Source organism: Falco punctatus, assembly GCF_963210335.1.
Source record: "Falco punctatus genome assembly, chromosome: Z".
Taxonomy (NCBI): Eukaryota; Metazoa; Chordata; class Aves; order Falconiformes; family Falconidae; genus Falco; species Falco punctatus.
In genome coordinates, this window is record NC_137586.1 from 20,065,118 (window position 1) to 20,083,345 (window position 18,228).

General features: G+C 43.1%; 1 protein-coding gene across 1 annotated transcript in view; it reads left to right on the forward strand.

The window, feature by feature from the left end:
* IL31RA (interleukin 31 receptor A) overlaps positions 1 to 18,228 on the forward strand; it is a 238,220-nt gene that overhangs the window by 170,475 nt on the left and 49,517 nt on the right. The gene's annotated exons all lie outside the window — the stretch shown is intronic.

Sequence of the window (18,228 nt, forward strand, 5' to 3'; positions counted from 1 at the left end):
AATGTCTTTTCAAGGCTATGTGCACCATTCTGCTGTTGCGTGTTTGCTGGACCAGTTTTCCTATGAGACACACAAAACTGGGCTAGTGAGGGAGTGTCAGCTGCTCTGGGACCACTGCCTGCCATAGCAGTGGTTGTGTCCAGACTCTGCAATGGGACATGTGGATACCACTGGCAATGAAACAAGTCCAAACAGGCACAACTAAACAGAAAGCAGGAAATCTGAGTGAGAAGTCAATTCTTAGAGGAACTGCTTAAAAAAGAAACTTGTTCATCCCCTGCTTCTGAGCACTTTTATATTATATGAGAAGCAAATATAAAGCATCCAGACCAGTTAGCTTTGGTTGTAGAAAAACCAGGCATCTATTTATTGTGTTATAGGATTATTATATCTCCTGTGTTCCTCATTAGTGCTTACAATACACTGATACCAGCCACCCATGCTTCGGAAGCACATGCCTTCTTTCTAGTTCTGTTTCTTTGAATGTCTTTCTCTGCCTCTTAATGCAGAAACCAGAGGACAATAATAAGGTTACATCACACACACACATCTTTACATCGTGTTCTTTTTAATGATTTCAGTTTCATATTAAGTGGGTGTTTCTGTGCCAGAGTAAGTGCATGTCTTGGGGCTGGCCTCTCCTGTCTGACCTGTGAAAACCTAGAATTGCTTACAGCCCTTACCCTGACATCTTGTCACCTAGCTGGGGAAGTAGGATGCTTCAGGGAAGCTGTTTGGCACAGTGAGGAAGTTGTCAAGGCATGGCTACAGTCAGTGACAAATCAGATTTAGAAGTAAGAAAAGTAAAGTGGTTGTTGGAAAAAATAGTAACATGAACAAAAGTGTTTTGATGGGGCCACATTGCAATGGCAGATGTTATTACGAAGTCAAGCATCAGAATTTCCACAGTGCATTCCTCAGTGAGAGTAACTTTTTGCTTCCTCCATTCATGTCTTGTTATTGTCTTATGCAATTTTTCTATTGACAACTACAACCTGAAACCAGCTTACTTTTCAGCTGTTCATCATTTTGCTACTGTACACTAACTCAAGCATGTACAAGCAAAACTAAGTACAATGCGTGTGACACATCCCGGATTGTTACTTGTGCAGCTTCAGCAATGACCAGGGTAGCCCAGATATAAATAAGAGGTAAATAATGCAGCTGCATAATATTGCATCAAAAGTTACTCCCCTGACTCTTCATTGTGATTAAAGTGATGTGTATAATATGGAGTAAAGGAGCTGATGACTTCTGTCCTTTCTGTGTTTGGGGCAATTAAAGTTATGTGTCCATTGAAGTCTTTGATTAGCAATATTTTACATTTCATTGCCAAGGCATGTCATAGCCTTATATGAGAATACAAGAAAATAAGAATATCGGGGGGGGGGGGGGGCAGGGGAAAAGGTGTCTGTAACATGCAAACTGCAAATTGCAGCACAAAGGGTTTAGTACTGCATTCCTTGCATATCTGGGACTCCTGTGCATCACAAAATGTTTAGTAGTGCATTCCTTGCATACCTGGGACTCCTGTTGATGTCTTATCCCCGTTTATGAGTTTTACTTGAGGTTTGCAAGGTAACAAGTGCATTAGTAGTAATGGAGCACACTGGTCTGGTTATATTTACACAGAAGTGGCAATTTAACCACGTGCAAATGAAACTCAAGTGAAAATGCAAACATTTAACTGGCATCTCAATATGCTGATATGGTAAAGTCCATCATGGAGAAAACCCCTCCAAGACTAGGTCTGAAGCTTTAGAAGGCAGGCATTCTGTATTACAGCGCTGGGAGCACAGGGGAATATTTCCTGTGAGTGTGCTCACCAAGTTACTCGAGGGTACACATCATATACAGTAGAGTACTTGCACATTCATAGTGTGTTACATACTCATTTTCATTCACGTATAGGATTGGTTTCAAGTTTCTCGCTTCTAATGCAAACTAGTACACACCCTCAGTGCTACTGAAGTTTTTTTACTTACTATGCATGCTCCCCAAGTTGGGGTTTGCCCTATTCCAGGATAGCTATTTGAGTTGGAGGTCGCGATCTCCCAGTGCCAAAATTACCTTTGTTCAACCAACTTGCTGTGGGTTTCAACACTTTATCAACTTGTCTCCTCTTGTGGCCAGAACTTCCTCACTTGGAGGCTTCTTTCTGTGTAACTTCAGATAACGGTGTTCTTTCCCCATCCATTCTTTGTTTCCTGTCCTTCCCAAGGCTGACTCCCTTGATTAGAAGTCCCTTCATTTGTCATTTTTAACAACTTCAGAAAGTCAGCTTGGCCTAAACTTTGTGCACAGATTTCTTTAACATATAGCTAAACATTAAATCAGAATGTGATAATTCGGGAGTTCAGACATCTCGTCCCTTTGCTGAGCAAGCAACCTTCCCTTAACGGAATACTTTGATATAAATGTATATACAGTGGTATCTATACAGTGGCATCATTCAACACCTCTCCTCTCCCTCCCACCTTTTTTTTTTTTTTTTTTCTTGAGGCTTTGAATCTTTTCAGTAGTACCGATCGTAGGAATTTTTCCATAGCTCATACAGAGTTTTCATGAATAATCCGTAACTGGCTATGCAAAGCCAACACCTTCACATTCTGAGAAATGCTCATAATTCCTTGAGAGTTTTAGGCTCCAGGAGGTGGCAAATAGCCTCTTCCCATTCAGACCCCAATTGTCTGTGGCCTTTCAGGATTTCAAGCCCCAAATATGTAACTGACTCCTGGATAATTTGAGCCTTATCCTTTGATACTCAACATCCACTATTTCCCAAGAAATTTAGAAGGCTTATGGTTAGGGAAAGACACAGTTCCCTAGTCTCTGCTGTGATCAGAGTATCATCCACATATTGTAGTACTGTTTCCTAATAATTTTCTTTTCTCCAAATTTCTAACTCCTTTGCCAACTGATTTCCAAAGATTGTTGGGCTATTTTTAAAGCCTTGTGGTAAAATTGTCCAAGTGTATTGGATTTTCCTTCCTGTTTCTGGGTTTTCCCATTCAAAAGTAAAAAGCTCCTGACTTTTGGTGTCCAGGGGAATACAGAAAAAGGCATCCTTTAAATCCAAAACTGTAAACTATTCCTGTTCCCCTGTAAGGGTTGTTAATAATGTGTATGGATTTGCTACTACAGGATAAATATTTTGAGTTATTTGATATATTGCTCTTAAATCCTGCACCAATCATTAATCTTTACCATTGGCCTTTTTAACTGGCAAAACAGAGGTGTTGTATTTGGACTCACACTTCACAAACAATTTGTACTTCAAGAATTTCTGAATTATTGGTACCAACCCACTCCTAGCTTCCAGCTTTAGCGGATATTGTTTAATTCTCACCAGGGATGATCCAGGTTTTAAGTCAATCCTTACCGGTTTTGCCCTTTTGCATTTTCTTGGAACCTCTCCAGTCCATACAATAGGATTTACAGCATCTTCTACCTCCATGGGTATCTTTCCTTTCAGAGGACATATCCTGTAATATGACAAAGCTGCTGCCTTGTCATATTTAGTTTCCAGAAATAATTTTTTTATTTCCCTGTTTTAAAATCAGATTTCTGGTTCCAAATCTTGAGTAGATCTCTCCCTAATAATGGTTTTGGAGAATTTGGCAAATATAAAAACTGATGAGTAACCCACTGTTTTCCCATCTTCATTGTTAAAGGTTTAAAGAATGGCTGAGTTTCACAGGTCCCTGTTGCACCAACAGTGCTTATACTCTTATTGCTCAGCTCCCCCTCTGAAGAGTTCAGAACAGAGTAGGTAGTCCCAATATCTACCAAAACCTCAACTTCTTCATTTCCTACCTCTGCTTTAACTAGAGTTTCCACTGGGAGAGACTCCTCTGGTCCCCCTCATTCCTTGCTTACTGGGAGCAAGGGTGCAGAGGAGATCTGAGTCTTTTGCTTACTGGGAGCAAGGGTGCAGAGGAGATCTGATTCTGAAGTGGACACTCTTGTTTCCAGTGTCCATCCCTTTTGCAGTGTGCACATTGTTTATTGATTGCCCAACCAAGGCCCAGGCCAGAGACCCCCTGTTGGGAGTCCACCCTGTCCTCAGTCCCTTCCACTGATTCTAGTATTTTCCTCTGATACTGCCACCAATCTAATATTTACTCTTTTCTTTTGACTATCTCTATTTCTATGTACAATTCAAGCAACATCCAACAACTTTCTCCAGTCTTGAGCATGATTTCCTTGTATTTTTTTGTAATTTTCTTCTACTATCGTCTGAGGATTGGCCCACAAATAGAGGGGCTAATTGATTTTGTCCTTCTTCTGCTTCAGGGGCAATATTTGTATATTTGTGGGTTACTTTCTTCATTCTATTCAGGAAATCTGTGGGGGATTCTTTTTTATCTTGCCTAATCTCATAAAATTCAGACATGTTTATTGCCTTAGGCATAGCATTTGAATTCCAAACAAAATCCAGTTCTGATATTGAGTTAAAGGTTGCCTTGGTCAGTTAGTATTTGGGTTCCAGTTTGGACCAACTCAGGGGAAGTGATACTCCACAGTTCCTTGTGAAGTTCCTGAGTTAACTTGAGCTTCCACATTCATTCTAGCTGTCCAACAAATCATCTCCTTCTCAGTACTATCAAACAAAACCTACATTATCACCTCTATATTCTTCCAGTCTGGATCCTGTGTTTTAAACATTATTTCAAAAATACTAGCCACCTTCTCAGGGTTGTCCCCATAATTTCCAGTGGTTGCTTTCCAGTTATTGAAGTTTGTTATTGAAAATGGGACCCTCACTGTAATGCATCCTTCATTTCCCACAGCCTGGTGCAGGGAAGCCTATATAACTTCCCCTTGATTGGCCCACATCTGACTTGTATTGGGCTAAAACCTTCTGCCCTACTAAATTGCTGTCCTTGTTCACAGCCACTTTCCCTGACACCAGCTTCATCAGCTCGCCTGCAACCACTTTCTCTTACGCTGCTCACAACATTAATATCATCGTCAGAACTCTCTCAATCTCTGCTGGGGAGCAACCATTAACTCTAAATCGTCTTCTTTCTTTGTTCATACAATTTTAAACATCTCTGTCCTATACTTCAAGCAGAGCAGCACCTTTTCAAAGACCTATTCTTATCCTTTTCCAAAGCCAAGACAAAAGTATCACTGGAAGGAAATTTTTACCACACTCTTTTTGCCATTCGGGGTGGTTCTTTAAAGTGAAAAATGTATCAGCATGTAAAGCTTTGTCCTATTTCTTTTCTTGCCTGAAAAACAACATCAGCTGTAACTTTATATTATAATTCAAAGTGCTGTTCATTGGCCATTTTTCTCCATCATCCAGTTTATACAACTGCCACCACTGATTACCGTATTTAACTAGGTTTCTTTTAGTTACATTTCCCCCAGAACCATCCCCTATTTGTTTCCAGTGTCCCAAAATACATCCCAACAGATATTTCTTTACAATACGCTCTTTGGACTGACCAACACCCATTTTCTTTTAGTGCAGTTAAAGTTTTATAACAATGCACATGTATTTAAATATATTCAGATGTTCAGAGTGTAATATATGAGACAGAAATATATATATACATATATATATATATGTATGTCCTTGTTTTGGCTGGGATAGAGTTAATTTTCTTCTTAGTAGCTAGCTGTGCTTTGGCTCTGTTGATAGGACACTGATGTTTTTGGTTGTTGCTGGGTGATGTTTATACTAAATCGAGGACTTTTTGGTTTCTTAGGTCCTACCAGGGAGAGGGCTGGAGGGGCACAAGAAATTGGGAGGGGACACAGCCAGGTTAGCTGTCCTGAACTAGCCCAAAGGGTACTCTATACCATGGGATGTCCCAGCTGGGGGGGAGGGGGGTTGGCCAGGGCCTGCTGGTCATTGCTGTTGTGTTGTGCATCACTTGTTTTTTCTCCTCCTTTCCCTTTGGATTTCATCCCTTCCCCCCCTCTCCCTCCTTTTCATTTTAACTGTTAGTGTTATTATTATTGGGTTTTTTCATTTTTATTCTATTTCAATTATTAAATTGTTCTTATTTCAACCCTCAAGTTTCACATTCCTTTCTGATTCTCCTCCCCATCCCTCTGGGTAAGGAGTGTGTGAGTCAGCGGCTGCATGGTACTTAATTACCAGCCAGCATTAAACCATGACTCTCTCTCTCTATATATATATATGTTTAAAAGACCCAACAAAACATACATACATATATATGCATATACACACACACACACACACACACACTTCAGTATGTCAGACAGAAATTTTAGCAGACAAATTGTTTCCAGGAGAGCCTTCAATAACCGAACCCAGTGGGACTTTCACCTTTAGTTATGGGCAGGTATCGCAGACAAGAAAGAATGCCTTACGTCTGACCAGGGGAACTTTGCTTTGGAGTCTTTGGTCCAGGGATCAGAGGTCTTCCCCGAGAATCCCTTGGTGCTGGCTGTAATTCCTGTGATCCCACAGAGCTGCTGACGCTTAGTAGCAGTGTCCCACCTGGGTTGCCAGAAAGTGATATTGTGAAGTCAGTCATGGAGAAAAACCCTCTAAGACTAGATTTGAAATTTTAGAAGGCAGGCATTCTTTAGATTAGATCTGAGGCCTTAGAAGGCAGACATATTTTATTACAGCACTGTGAGCATGCTAGTCTTGGAGGGTTTTTCTCCGTGACTGACTTTACGGTATCAGTACTTAGTGCACTCACTGTCAGAATTTGAAGTTGAGCAGCTAAGCAGGCCAAAGCACCAGAGGTAGGTTCAGAAAAAAATCCAAGCGCACTGGGCAAAATAACATTACCCTTTTGAAGACTTACACTAGTACAGTTGCTGATGGTACATCAAATCTGCAACCCAGCGACTCTGGATTTCAGCAGCATTTATTGTTGCTTTGATGTAGCCAGGGTGGTTTCCAGACTTTGAAGACCTGTTTATGGATACCCGCTCCACGTGTACAATAACCACTGTAGTAACTGTGAAATTATGGTGGTCGTGGGAGGGCTAAGCAAACCCTGTGCTCCCATGGTGTCATGAAGGGCTGAAACCCAACCTGAAAGTCTTCTGAGGTCCCCTTGTTTACCTAGACAAGACATAAAAAGGTTAGGAAAAGTCACCAAGGTGAAGTACATTGTAGAGGTTGCTTGGAAGGCCAGAGCAGGGCCACACAACTGGCTAGCAGTCCTGGGACTAGCAAGGGGCTTCCAAATGGCCGTGGCAGGCTGTTGCTGGGTCATTCACAATCCTGGCTATGGGAGCAAGTGTGTCCTTACTGGTTAGATACCAAACTGGGACATTGCTGTGTTCTGCTGCAGTCTGCTCACGTAGGCTCTGCTATTCCAGTTTACTGGAAATAATAATATTGTGATAATATTAATCAGTTATTCATAGAACTGGTGTGGTTTTAAATCTTGAGTGGATGTTTGCAGGAGTGCTGTTGTAAAGTTTGCTCATTTCTTACTGTGATCTCCAGAATCAGTGTGTAACAGAAATGTAGAAAACGTACTTTGCTGCTGACAAGTGGCTTTTCTATGAAGTAATTTCTGAACTTAGAGGACCTTCCCTGAGATCACAAAATGATCCAAGTGGGTCAAAGTGTGGCTTTAAACTATGTGGATACTTCAACTGGCAAGAGAAACTGGAAGCCTTTTGGGACTACTTGAAAACTCTGTGTGCTTATTCTGCATATGATGGACGGGCACGAACTTGCTTAGTTTGTGCTCTGACACAAAGACAAGCCTGGTTTGTTAGCTCAAGCCCAGCATCACATGAATGCAGTCATACATTTTTCAGCTTGGAGTGTCTGTCTGCTATAGCGCACATATATATATATCTCTGTGGGAAAAATAAGCACAAGGAGGAACCTTTCCCCTACAAACGTAACTGAAAACTCCAGATAAGTTGGTCAGAAGTAATTAATGGATTATGCACATCGATGTGCAAGAATAGGAGCATGAGGGCAGAAAAGAGGAGGTGCTGAGGGTGCCTCAAACAGCCGTAGCTGAGGGGGATGTAGCACCTGTGCAGGGGGGCTGTGCTGCCTGGCCCAATGGGTGCTGTGCCATGTTCCCCGCTGCACAGTAGGTGACAGATGAAACGCCACAAATCCTCCCTGCCCTGTGGAGCCCACACTAGGCATGCTTCCCCAAAGGTTAAACAAGCAAAGACCTTCCTAGCAAAACTGCCTCACTTCGGGTTTTTTTCAGAGGGAGGGCAATGTTTTTTAGTCTGGGCAGGCATGCTTAAAGTAAAAAAAAAAAAAAAAATCTGGGAAAAGAGTGAAAGCAGGTATTAGCTAAGCAAAAGGAGCACACGCACAGTGCCTTTGGAGATGTGGCTGGCAGAGAAACGTCGTTGCTCTGTCTCAGCTGGCCAGGAAGGCAGCTTTCATGGCAGAAGCTGTCAGCAATGTCAATGCCATGCCTGCAGGCTCAGCCTAGCGCAGGCACACTGGGGCTGCAGGCACACGGGTGACTGCAGGCAAGAGGCACACCGGTGGCAGCAGGCACAGTGGGGCTGCAGGCACAGCGGGGCTGCAGGCATATGGGCAGCAGCAGGCACATGGGTGGCTGCAGGCACACCAGGGCTGCAGGCACAGCGGGGCTGCTGCAGGCACACTGGGGCAGCAGGCATATGGGTGGCAGCAGGCACAGTGGTGGCAGCAGGCACACCGGGGCAGCAGGCACAGCATCAGCAGCAGGCACAGTGGGGTTGCAGGCACAGCGGGGCTGCAGGCACAGTGGGGTTGCAGGCACACGGGCTGCTGCAGGCACACTGGGGCAGCAGGAATATGGGTGGCAGCAGGCACAGCAGCAGCAGCAGCAGGCACACCGGGGCAGCAGGCACAGCGGAGCCACAGGCACAGCGGGGCAGTAGGCACACTGGTGGCTGGTGGGGTCAGGGGCAGCGTGCCCTGCAGCCGGCCCATGCGCTCCCAGGGTGACGCTGGGGCTATGGATTTTGTACAGAGGGGCTACCACAGCATGCCTGTTTTCATGCCTGCGCACTCTTTACCTAGCCGACATGCCTGCGGCACGTTCAGGACAGAAGGGGAGTACACAGAGGAGAGTGAGTGTTGCCCCTGCCCCCATTAATTCTGTTTTTTCTGACTGCCAGACAGTGCCTGTCTTGTTTTGGAAGCTCACTTGCTTCTCCGGTCACCTGCTTGCCACTGGTTGGTGGGTGCGATATGGGGACAAGAGCATGTCCCCCGCCTGCCCGTGGGCTGCATGCCACACACTGCCCTCACTGCTCTGAAGCACCTGCTGGGTGCAGCCCATGCACCCACCCCATGCTGGGGCATTGCTGTAGCATCCAGCAGCACAAGGACAATGGCTAGAGGAGAGTGCACAAAGGCACTGAGGCACTGAAAATAAACAACTTACAGACCCGTTCCTTCATTCCTCAAGGAGACCTTGCAATGAGGCTTGAACAGCCTTGAAAGAACCATACAAGACTGCAAACGGTTTTGTGATTGGCTGTGTGACTGACTAAAGGCAGAAGCATTTTAAAGTTCTTTGAGCTTGTTTCTGTTCTTGAATTATTTTGAAATTACTTTCTAAATACTTTCACATGTTGTGTAGCTTCTTCTTCCCTAACTGGAGTCACTTGGGCAGTCCGTAAATCCTAAGTTAGTTGTTATAATATTACTAGGAGTGGATAAGGCCATTCAAAAATGAAGTACCTTCATTTTTAGAAAAGTTAGTCTTATGGAATAGGCCAAGATATTTTTTAGGTATGTGAAAAAGCATGCTTGCTTTGTTTTTGTTAACATTCAAGTTGGCTCAATAGTAAAGAAAGTTCTTTGCAAATATATTTTTGTATTTCAGAACTGGGTTGCCATGACTTGTGAGGCTGTTTATAATCCACAACTTTCTTGACAGCTGCATGAACACAAAATTGTTGTGTCTGAAAATTATGAAAATGTCATAAGTCTCTATGGATGAATGAGAAATTTTAGCTGGTCTTTATTATTCTGCTATTCTAAAACACCAGTCATTAACTACTTTCTCAGTTTTCTTACACCTTTTTTCCCAAAAGTGATAAATACACATAAATCTTTTAAGACAACTCTGACCATGCAGGGATTTAAATTTATGCAAGCAAGACTGGAGCTTTACAATTTCCAGGATGCATTTTAGCAGGTAAATTTTGTTAGACATAGTGCCCTTAGATGACGATTCAAACAAGAGAAACAACAGTTTACAGTCATTTGCCTACTGAGATTTGCAAAATCATGCATGCACGTGTACACATACACACACACACACACACACATTGCATTTGTACATACACACAGTAGTGCCTTTACCAATCTTTAACTGGAAGCCAAGACAGGTTATAGAAGGTCACCAAAAAGCATATTGCAGTGGGCTCAGACAAAGGGCAGGGGTAGTGGAAGGATATCTGTATGAAATAAAGACAGATAACAGACAACCTTTTACTGAACTTGCTTAATCCAGGAGGAGATTTGCTGGCAGATGGTGGAGAGGGAGCAGGAGACTGTCCCTGCCTCCTCCTGTGTGGCACATACTTCATGTTACATGCAAAGGGGGGAGCTGTGTAGCCGCTCCAGTCCACCCCATGGCTGTAGTGATCTCTGCCTAATCCATCACAGATTTAGAACTCACCCCAAGTGGGGCCATGGGAAATCACTCCATCAAAACTCTACAGCCAGGAACAATTGTCTGAAATTAAGACCAAGAACATCAACATGCATCCTTAGGTTGATTAATGAAACTGCTGAAAGACTGTGAACCTGTCTGCATGTTCTTCGTGAGGTCTGATACATACTACATGATGACAAAGGCACTGGCGGCCTTTATCTTCAAAGATACTACAAGATCTACAGTATTATGAGAGCAGTAGGCCATCTGCTCTGATGTCTTCTCCAGCAACAGTGAGCAGCAGGTGCTGACAAGTATAGAAACTGAGCAGATATAGAAAAACCTTTCTGTAGTATGCCCTTCTTGTTTCCAGCAATCAGGGCTTTAGAGACTGACTGTGCTAGAGGTCGTGTCCAGAGCATCACAGCTAACTGTCATCAGTGGATCTATTGCTCATCAGTCTGTCTGTTGTGTTATTTGACTTGCAAATACTTTTGGCTTCTACATCATCCTAAATGATGTGGTTAAATTTCTTGTGCCCACTAATCTTGTGCTTTCAGAAACAGTGATTATTGTTCTCTCCAGTACTCCTTATTTTACAGATCTCTATCAGCAGTGCTCAGGGACATCCATTCCCCTGAGGTTCTGGGTCTGGCTACTTGTACATTGATGTTGCTTAAGCCATCAGTCGCTGCAGATATTTTGAGTTTGGTGGATGCCTGCAATAGTAAAGAACAGCAAAATGGTGATTCCTTCCAGTAGGAACAAGTGCGTTTTCTCTGTCAAAGTTTTACAACCGGGAACCATGAAATGAGATAAACTGAAGTAAATTATGACAAACCTTCCTGAAATAAATACCTGTGTAGCAAAGGGAATGAGCATTTTCTCAGGACCACTTGTCAATGTAGAGCTAAGCCAGAGCAGGTACAGCAGCTGCTTAAACTTGATGGATAGATTTATCTAGGGGGGTCAGCTGCTGAATAAATGGAGTTCTGGCAGTGATTAATTTTGGCCAGTAATTACTAAAAACACATGAAAAATAGCAGACAGAGTTTATAGTACAAAATACGTACCATTAATATCTGTCATGATGCTGGAAAGACCCTGAAGTATCTTAGAGCAGGTTGGCTTTCCTTCTAACAGGAGGGTACTCAAGAGAGGAGTTAAGATAAAGTTCTTTCTTAGACTATAAACAGGCTAGAAGGCTTAGCATACTTAAAATTACCTAGCAAACACTGGCAAACCCTAGCTTACAGTAAGGTCATTTCTGTGCAATCTGCTGCTGTATTTTGCTTTGAGCAGGGAAGACAGTATTTCACAGAGCGGTTATCAGAGACAGAGCAGATATACTCCCAGGAGTCACTGGGCCATGCACTGCGTAGTAGAAACTGTACGTTCACAGTACCAAAACAAGCATAGCCAAAGTGGCAAGAGGTGAAGTTGAAGAGGCTGGAAACAAAAGTGTTGAGGTACTAACAGATTGACACCTGTTCTTACCTCTGCCGTCAAGAGAGGTTTCAAAGAGTGTTTATCAATATGGTTATAGGTGCTTTATATATATGTATATATATATATGAAAAATATATGTATATGAAACAACTATATTGGTTATGTATCGGTTATAGCAATTGTTTCATGGGATACAGCACTCCTCAAACTTTGATTCTTCTAGTTGCACAAAAGATGCAACTAATTTAGTGTTCCAGTCAGTATTTCTATCTTCTGGTTGCTAAGCATCTCATAAGTACGACAGCCAGCCTACATTTATGTATGTACAATGATACATACACATTTACACACACACATATAGTGGCCAACCTGATAGATATGTACAATTGATTGCTGCCTAATATATGCTTATTTGAAATGCTACTGAGGGCGTGTAAGATGGTGTAGTTCCTATAAAAACTATTGTGAAGTCTCCTTTTCTTTTTAGGTAACGCTACTTGTGGAAGGCCTTTGGAAGTAAAAAAATTATTTTATTATTTGAGGACAATTAAAAATGCAGATTTTCTTTGGATCCGTGTTTTTACTCATCCCATTAAATGTTGGCCACCTGGACATTTTAATCAGGATTATGGTGTCTAATGAGATTAGTTAGATAACAGTTCTTGTTAATTAGGGTGGGTGTCTGCTCCACTAGGTTTTTCTGGAAGGCACGTGGGTGCATGAAGCAGAATACTTTGAAGGACAAGTGACTGTGTGAGACCAAGGTCAGAGGTAGGATGCTGTGGGGTATGTGAGAGTAGAAACATGAGTGTTAACATGGAAGTGCTTTTTAAACCAGTCGATTAAAAAGGCACTAATAGTAATCATGTCTATTCAACTGCTATTCAAAGTATATTCAAATTTATCTGTTGAATTTGAAGAGATGATGGGCACAGAGTACAGTAAAAAAAAAACCCAGACAAAACTACAAGGAGAAAACTCATCTTAAAGAAGTTACTAGAAAATAGATAATGGATTTCTTGCTCTGAATAGTTTTGAGTTCAAGATGTTTGCATTCTGCTGGGTACCATAACTGGTTGAGAGAGTTTCAGTTGCATGCACCTGAGACCCATTTAGATTTTCTGTCTACTTAAGTCCAGAATTTTTTGCACTTCCCAAGAACACAGAACACAAAGAGATGCTGATTCTTTACTTAGAAGGAAGGACAACAGTTCAAAATAGTAGTAAGATAAATTAGAATGTAAAAGAGTCTGATGAAAGCCTGAGAGCATTTAAACTAGGAAGAACAAAGCTACCTTACATATATTGCAGAGAACAACCCTATGCTCATGGGGAGAGACAAGATGATATCATTGGTTTTTTGCATAATTTATTTTCTAATGTCTATAATATGTGATAAAGCATACTTTTGTGGAGAGGGCCCAATACTTTTAAACCTAGGCACTGACATTTGGATCTAGTTTAAAGAAGTATATGTAATCAGCTATAGGGAACCTTTCCAAAACTCTAAGATATGATGCCAAAGAATCTGAGGAGTTACTGTGTTGAATTGACAGACTGTACTTAAAAAAGCAGGGGCTGCCTAGGAGCCCACATCTGTATAGGCCTTAGTCTAACGGGACGCCATTTGCAGTGGCTCCTATGTATTACCAAAACTAAAAATTATAATGATGAGACACAACAGAGTACTGGCTTTGTGATACTCAGAACTGGATCCAAAGCCTCAAACAAACCTGCGTGTGCAACTTGCAAAGCATGGTATAATGTCAGAATATATGGAAAAAGACTTTGTAGCACTGGAGTTTTATACTTTCCGCAGTTACAAGACAACACATCCACCTTGTTCTAGTGTTATGAGAATTAACACCAAGAGCTTACAGTGAATGATACAGACAGCCTCTGGCTGCTGTATGACCAGTGTAATCATATTGTTAGCTGCTGGTCTGAGTATACAACACACATGAGAATAAGAATACGTAGAAGCTTTTGTGCTCATAGTATTACAGGAATATCTCCCCCTCAGAATTATAAACATGATATTTACAAATACCAAAGGTAACATGTATTGCAGGGAACTATGTACAAGATTTCTTTACACTCTTTAAATAGATTATTTTCTTTTTTTAAAATAAAACCTAGTATGCATGTGGAGAACATAATTAAAGTACATTTGTCTTACCTAAAATTAATTGATTCCATAAAGTCTATTTGAGGGAGGACAAAGAAGAACTGATGATTAAATGTAACTTCAGCCAGTCAAAGAAATGAAAACTTCCAAGCTGTCTGTTCACAGTGAAAGGAGGTGATACAGGGACAGGATGCAGTCTTCCGAAGTGTTCAGCCTATATTTGGCCAGTAGGGTAGGCCTGAAGTCCATCCCTGTCCTTGCCTGCTGCTTTCAATTTGTTGGCTTCAGCTCTTCAGAAACATACGACTGACACGAAATAAAATCTGGTAAACTCAGATGTGATTTTGCCCATTTGAATTTGGAACTCACTCTTCTCCCACGGGTATCAGTATGACTTGTACATTTATTGAAGGGGCAGTTATATCATAGATTCATAGAATCATAGAATAGTGTGGCTTGGAAAGAACCTTAAAGATCACCTATTTCCAATCCCCCTGCCATGGGCAGAGACTCACGTTTTTCAAAGTCTCACTCATGGCATATAGGTAATGCATATATTACTTTATTTCTGAAATATCGTCTCTGGACCCCTGAGGAGACAGTATGAATGACCAGCAGTGTTGCCAGGCATGGCATTCACTGAGGGTCCTGGCACCCATCATCTGTTCTGGATAAATCCTCTGCTATATGATTCAGTAGCATGAATCACAAGTTACTTTCTGAAACAGGCTAACCATTCCCATCTTCATCTGTGCAATTCATTTGGGGTCATAATATTTTATTTTCAGCTTTGTGAGCTACAAGTGCAAAGTGGTTGGTTAGCATATCACTGTCTGCACACATTTATTTACCTGATAAAAATTACACAACTACATTGTAAAAATAACCTGAACAGAACAAAATGAGCCTCATCACCCTCACCACTTCACTATTAAAGTGTGATTGAACAAGTGAAGAAAGATACCTTAAAAATTATTTATTGATTTGTTCTTACTTTCCCAGCAATAGAGTAGTTCCAGAATCAAACACAGTCATCTGTTAATGGGATTTACAGGTGTTTTTCCCAGTCAAACTGTCACAGCATAGCCAGCCACATGTGTGCATTTTAGTTGATCATTGCTTGAGAAACACTTAGCAGTTGCGATATTTTAAAGGGATTCTCCTAAATTCCCTCAGAAGTTACAGTTGATAGAGACTACAGATAAGCTAATAACACTAGACTCAGGGGACATTTGACAAACAAAACTGCAGATGTGAAGCCTGGACAGAGCTGCAAGTTTTTCTTGCCAGCCTTTCAAAAGGTTCATTATAACCTTGTGCTGTAGGCTTTAGAGGTGCTTGAGTTTCAGTATGTGCTTGTGGCCTTAGATTTTCATCTTTTGTCTGAGGAAGGTTGAAGAGTATTTCAGCTTAGTTTAACCTTGGATATGGAGGGAAAATACTTTTCCTGTGTTTGCTGATGTGGTTTGTGCCACGTTTCTGGAATCTGACTCATACAGTCAGAGTCAAGGGCAATTTCAAGATCATGATACATCAGTGAAAGTAATCAGAGAAAGAATGTGATCTGGCACTTGCATTAATGCTGGCTAGTAATTAATAGCATAGCTACAATCTTGCTGGCTCCTCTAACAATCTGCAGGCTTGAGCCAGAGCTTCTGCTTTCTTTTCTGCCTGCCTGACCTTGAGTAACTATGCCATCCCACCCTTCTGAGCAGTTGAGGAGTAGACTATTTTGGCTGAAATTAGACAGCCCCAGATGGTACTGTAATGCTCAACACCTGCTATGACTCCTTCAGTTCTTGTTATCTCTGCCACAGCTTTTATACATGTCTTTTTGGAGTCTGTTCAGTGGAGCAGGGCGAGGATGGGAGGGAGGGAGGGAGGGAGGGAGACTCACTGTCCCGCTCAAGGCAGATGGAGGGACATAATATTTGCTTGGTGCTTCATGCTTGCATGGCTGGAGTGCTGCAATGGTTGGCTGTAAACTCTTCAGGAGGGATAGGCAAGGAAGGAGAGGTGGTAGGGTAGCCCTGTATGTTAGGGAGTGTTTTGACTGTCTAGAGATTAATGATGGTAAAACCAAGATTAATTATGGTAAGAGCAAGATGGAATGTTTATGGGTAAGGATCAGGGGGAAGGCCAACAAGGCAGATATCCTGGTGGGATTCTATCATAAAACACTCAACCAGGTTGAAGAGGCAGATGAAACATTCTATAAGCAGCTGGGAGAAGTCTCATGATTGCTAGCCCTTGTTCTCATGGAGGACTTCAACTTACCATATGTCCATTGGGAATACAGCACAGCAGAGAGGAAACAGCCTAGGAGGTTCCTGGAGTGTGTGGAAGACAACTGCCTGACACAGCTGGTCAGTGAGCCAAGCAGGGGAGATGCCCTGCTGGACCTGCTGTTTAGAGAAGGACTGGTGGATGATGTGGTTGGTGGTCAGAGGCTGTCTTGGGCATAATAATCACAAAATGATAGAGTTTTCAGTTCTTAGAGAAGTAAGGAGGGGTGTCAGCAGAACAGCTCCCTTGGACTTCCAGAGGGCAGACTTTGGTCTGTTTAGGAGACTGGTTGACAGAGTCCCTTGGGAGGCAGTGCTGAAAGGCCAAGGGGTCCGGGAAGGCTGGGCATCCTTCGAGAGGGAAGGCTTAAGGGGCAGGAGCAGGCCATCCCCATGTGCTGAAAGATGAGCCAGCAGGGAAGAAGACAGGCCTGGCTGAGCAGAGAGCTTTGGCTGGAACTCGGGGGGGAAAGGGAGAGTTTACCACCTTTGGAAGAAGGGGCAGGCAACTCGGAAGGACTGTAAGGGTGTTGTGAGGTTATGCAGGGAGATGAAAAGGTGAAAGCCCAGCTGGAGCTCAGGCTGGCCGCTGTCGTAAAAGACAATAAAAATGTTTTTACAAATACATTAGAAACAAAAGGAGGGCCAAGGAGAATCTCCATCCTTTATTGGATGCTGGGGGGAACATTGCCACAAAGGATGAGGAAAAATCTGAGGTACATAATGCTTTCTTGGCCACAGTCTTTAATTGTAAGACCAGTTGTTCTTAGGGTACCCAGCCCCCTGAGCTGGGGGACAGGAATGGGAAGCAGAATGAAGACCCCATATTCCAGGGGTAAACCATGAGTGACCTGCTGCTCCACTTGGACACACATGAGTCTATGGAGCTGGATGGGGTCCATCCAAGGGTACTGAGGGAGCTGGCAGAAGAGCTCACCAAGCCACTTTCCATCATTTATCAGCAGTTCTGGCCAACCAGGAGACTAGAGGTCAGCCAGTGTGACGCCCACCTACAAGAAGGGCAGGAAGGAGGATCTGGGGAACTACAGGCCTGTCAGCCTGACCTCGGTGCTGGGGAAGGTCATGGAGCAGATCATCCTGAGTGCCATCACGTGGCATGTGTGGGACAGCCAGGGGATCAGGCCCAGCCAGCATGGGTTTGTGAAAGGCAGGTCCTGCTGGACCAACCTGATCTCCTTCTATGACAAGGTGACCCCCCTAGGGGATGAGAGAAAAGCTGTGGATGTTGTGTACCTGGACCTTCGTAAAGCCTTTGACATGGTCTCCCACAGCATTCTCCTGGAGAAACGCTGCTCATGGCCTGGATGGGTGTGCTCTGTGCTGGGTGAAAGAAAGTGGCTGGACGGCTGAGCCCAAAGAGTGGTGGTGAGTGGAGTTAAAGTGAGTTGGCAGCCAGTAACACGTGGTGTTCCCCAGGGCTCAGTATGGGGCCAGCTCTGTTTCATATCTTTATCGATGATGTGGATGAGCGGTTCAAGTGTGTCCTCATTAAATTTGCAGACAACACCAAGCTGGATGGGAGTGTTGATCTGCTGGAAGGCAGGAAGGCTCTGCAGAGGGGTCTGGGCAGGCTGGACAGTTGGACTGAGGCCAGTTGTATGAGGTTCAACCAGGCTCAGGGCTGGGTCCTACACTTGGGTCATAACAACCCCAGGCAATGCTACAGGCTTGGGGCAGAGGAGCTGGAAAACTGCCTGGCAGAAAAGGGCGTGGGGGTGCTGGTTGGCGGCCAGCTGAACATGAGCCAGCAGTGAGTGCCCAG